The sequence below is a fragment of the Molossus molossus genome, unplaced genomic scaffold, assembly GCF_014108415.1.
Source record: "Molossus molossus isolate mMolMol1 unplaced genomic scaffold, mMolMol1.p scaffold_m16_p_1, whole genome shotgun sequence".
NCBI classification, from domain to species: domain Eukaryota; kingdom Metazoa; phylum Chordata; class Mammalia; order Chiroptera; family Molossidae; genus Molossus; species Molossus molossus.
Genome location: NW_023425344.1, coordinates 206,412,359 through 206,416,861, shown reverse-complemented (window position 1 = coordinate 206,416,861; position 4,503 = coordinate 206,412,359). Strand labels below are relative to the sequence as shown.

Below are 4,503 nucleotides of genomic sequence, written 5' to 3'. Positions count from 1 at the left end.
TGTGATAAGTAACTATTACACCAGACATCACATAGCAGTGTTTACAAAGCGCTGTAGGCTGAGAGAAGTTGAGGGACTCCGTTGGGGCCCCCCAGTCTTTTGTTCTATTTAGGCCTTCGACTGATTGGTGATGCCTACCCACATTAGGGAGGGCAATCTGCTTTAATCGAAGTCCACTAATTTAAACATTAATCTCATCCGAAAACACCCCCACAGAGACATCCAGAATAACATATGACCAAATCACTGCTCCGTGGCCCTGACAAGTTGACACATAAAATTAACTGATATGGTGTCTGCCCAGCTCCATCAAGAGTTTTCTGAGATAGGTTGTGTGTGGCCCTGACCTCAGCCCCTACTCCCCAAATGCCCTGGAAAGGTGGAAAAGGTCTGTGGTATGAGGTCGTCTTTGAGTCCTACTCTCCCATCCTTTCTCCTTCAAAAGAAAAATGCTGCAATGTACCAGTTTACTGTCTCATCTTCCGTCTGTTCACTTGTATTGGGCTGATTGGGTTGTAGGTGAACACTTTTTTCTTTTGTCATTTCTTTTGATATGGTTGCAATGTTTTAATTATATATTAACTAAAGCTAGCGTGCACGTTAATGAACCAAGGGAAAATGTTTTAGTCTTCTCTTTAATTATACTACTTTTTAAAGATTTCCTAAACATTGCTCATTTTTTTAAAAAAATCAATTCTATTGAGGTAGAACTGCTGACTTTCAAAATAGATTTTTAGCGGATCCTGCGCCGGAGCAGAAGCACGCAGCAGACGTTGTCTCGGCGCCACTCTTACTACGCTCCGGGAAGCCTTCTCTCCCCTGTGCACAATGGCAACTCTTAAGGAAAAACTGACTGCACCGGCTGCAGAAGAAAAGGCAGGAATCCCAAACAATGAGATTACTGCCGTGGGTGTTGGACAAGTTGGCATGCGTGTGCCATCAGCATTCTAGGAAAGTCTCTGGCTGATGAGCTTGCTCTTGTGGATGTTTTGGAAGATACAGTCAAAGGAGAAATGATGGATCTGCAGCATGGGAGCTGATTTCTTCAGACACCTAAATTGTGGCCGATAAAGATTACTCTGTGACCGCCAACTCTAAGATTGTGGTGGTCACTGCAGGAGTTCGCCAGCAAGAGGGGGAGAGTCGTCTCAACCTGGTGCAGAGGAATGTTAATGTCTTCAACGTCATTATTCCTCAGATCATCAAGTACAGTCCTGATTGCATCATAATTGTGGTTTCTAACCCAGTGGATATTCTCATGTTTGTTACCCGGAAACTAAGTGGATTACCCAAGCACCGTGTGATTGGAAGTGCCTGTAATCTGGATTCTGCTAGATTTCGCTATTTTATGTCTGAAAAACTCGGCATTCATCCCAGCAGCTGCCATGGATGAATTTTGGGAGAGCATGGTGACTCAAGTGTGGCCGTGTGGAGTGGCGTGAATGTGGCCAGTGTTTCTCTGCAGGAACTGAATCCAGAAATGGGGACAGACAATGACAGTGAGAACTGGAATGAAGTGCACAAGATGGTGGTTGAAAGTGCGTATGAAGTCATCTAACTAAAGGATACACCAACTGGGCTATTGGATTAAGTGTGGCTGATCTCACTGAATCCATGTTGAAAATCTATCCAGGACTCATCCAGTGTCAACGATGGTGAAGGGGATGTATGGCATTGAGAACGAAGTCTTCCTGAGCCTTCCATATATCTTGAATGCTCGGGGATTAACCAGTGTTATCAACCAGAAACTGAAGGATGATGAGGTTGCTCAACTCAAGAAGAGCGCAGATACCCTGTGGAACATCCAGAAGGACCTCAAAGACCTGTGACTTCAGGCTCCCAGGCTGCAGAGATTCAGAAACTACAGTGTGATTAACCACGAGCCTTTAGTTCCTACCCATGTACATGGGTCATGGTTTGCTTCTCTCTTCCTAAATATGTGAATTCGGGCTCACAGAATCAAAACCCATGCTGGGGTTAATGCTTGCAGTATGAGTCCTTGAACAAATAAAATTAACTATCATAGCGTGCTTCTGTTTGAAAAAAAAAAAAAGATTTTTAAAACACTCTATAACTGTAAAATGGTAGAAAACCAAAAGGTAAATTCTGCATAAATCGAAATATCACCATCTTTTTTTTTAATCCTCACTTGAGTATATTTTTTCATTAAAGAAACAGACATCGCTGTGAGAGGACACTATCGGTTGCCTCCCACAAGACCCCAGTACATGCCCTTGACTGGAATTGAGCCAATGACTCTTTAGTCCGCAGGCCAATGCTCTAACCATTGAGCCAAACCGGCCAGGGCAAAATATCACCATCTTGATGTCAGGGAAAGGACACACCTTGGAGACTGGTCTAAATTATAAGGGCAAAAATCAGTCTCTTAAGAATTAAAGTTATAAAACAAATCATAAGGCAACAGCTTTGTGGGCAGTCTTCAGATTACTGTAATTATTAGGTAAGCTTGCTAAGGTCAGTAAGTAGAAATTCTCACCTAGTAAATAATGCAAATAATACTATGGGACTTCTCAGCTGGCCAGATATCTGAAACATGTCAAAGGAAAGAATCTAATAAAAACTGAACACCTTATATTTATATGACGCTCTAAGAGTTTAAAAGATCTTTCATTTACAGTAATGTTATTTGATTTGATCTCTACAAACCACCAGCTGGTAGGCCAAACATCATTCTTCTCATTGAGACTCAGGGAAGGTCTAGGTTACGAGGCTGCAAAGTGGCAGGGAACAGTGCCCTGGGGAGTAGGGTTAGGGTCAGGACCGTGCATAAATGGCATTGTTTATTTTTATTTTTTAATATATATTTTAAATCCTCACCCGAGGATATGTTTTTATTGATTATTTTAGAGTGAGGAAAGGAGAGAGAGAGAGAGAGAAACATCGATCAGTTACCTCCCATACATGCCCTGACTAGGATTGTACCCGAAACCTGGGTACGTGCCCTGACCAGGAATCGAACCGGCAACCTTTTAGCACGACGCTCAACCAACTGAGCCATACTGGTCAGGGCACTGTCTATTTTGAACCAGAGGGTTTACATCATATGAATGTACAGGCCTTCTCAGAAGTGGGGAAAGCAGAATAAAACAGAGAGGGGACGAGCACGTTGACACAGTTGAGAGGACTGCCTTTCTTGCCAACAAAGAACGCCCCCAAGCTTGAGGAACGGCAGTGGAGGAGGGCGAGGGAAGAGCAAGGCTGGTGACAGCTTCTCCCCCTGAGAGATGGAGTCGCAGCATCGCAGCTGTGAGAAATGAATTGTCTTTTCTCTCAAGTCTTCTCTCAGACTTTCTGGGAAACTTGTCATTGAGGATACAATAGAGATGACTGTCCTTTTCAGTAGCTTAGCATTTTCTGGAGGGAAGAGTGTAATTTGGGGATTAGATGGCAAATTAAAATAAAAATTAAAGGTGTGTGATGTGGCTTTAGTGGGCTGTGTTCTCCTTTACGGGAGGTCAGCACAGCCAGCCTCATGGGGAGAGAAGATGTCAGATTTGGTGGAAAGCGCGGACAGGAGTGACGATTTCAGTCCCACCTTTCGTGCTGGGAGTGGCTCTCTCTTCAGATGAGCAGTAGAGAGCATCTGTATGGCACCTCTCAGTTTACTAGGCACTTCCATGTGCATCACTATTTTAAAACTCCACCAAAGCGCTCTGGCCGGTTTGGCTCAGCGGTTAGAGTGTCGACCTGGGTGGCAGCCACTCGGTGTGTCCCTTTCACATCGATGCTTCTCTCTCTCTCTCTCTCCCTCACTTTCCCTCCCACTCTATCTGAACAAAAAAAATGGAGAAATGGAAAAGTGTCCTCGGGTGAGGATAAAAAAATATAAATAAATAAAAACTAAAACTCCACGAAAGCAGATTTGTGGTCCTTGTCTTCTAGACGAGAGAACGTAAGGCCACAGCTAAGGCCACACCTCGGTGGGCTTCCGGCTCTCCACTCCATCACAAGGTGAACCCGCCCACTCTATACATAAGGGCAGAGCGGCGGATGTGATTTCTTATTGGCTTGTTAAGAAGGCGAGCGATCATTTCATTCTGTCCTGTACTGGAGGGTTTCCCAGGACATGGGAGAGTCCTGGGAAAATTGAGACAACTGGTCACTTCTTATGTTTCCAGAAGTCCTCATAGGAGTTTCTTCAAGAGCCACACTGAGGGCTAAACATTTTTAGGACACAGCTATAATATATTATTGCAAATAATTTCCTTCTACCCAATTAATATTTGCAGACAAAATTGTAACTTTTTGCTATTCTCCTAAGATTGTGATTTTAATTATTTTTTGTTTTTACTTCCTCATTGTTGTCTAAATCCCCAAGGGGGTCATGGAAGGATGGAAATGGTGGGGGGTGGGGTGGGAGGGGTGGGGAGTAAAGAAAGCAATTGGCTCCCATTTTTAAAATGTGGGGTTGGGCCCTGGACGGTTTGGCTCAGCAGTTAGAGTGTTGGCTCGCAGACCAATGAGTCTCAGGGTCGAGTCTAG

General features: G+C 44.0%; 1 pseudogene; it reads left to right on the top strand.

Moving 5' to 3' along the window:
* Nucleotides 1-828: 828 nt before the first annotated feature.
* On the top strand, nt 829-1,877 carry LOC118637014 (annotated as a pseudogene).
* The last annotated feature ends 2,626 nt before the right edge of the window (nt 1,878-4,503 follow it).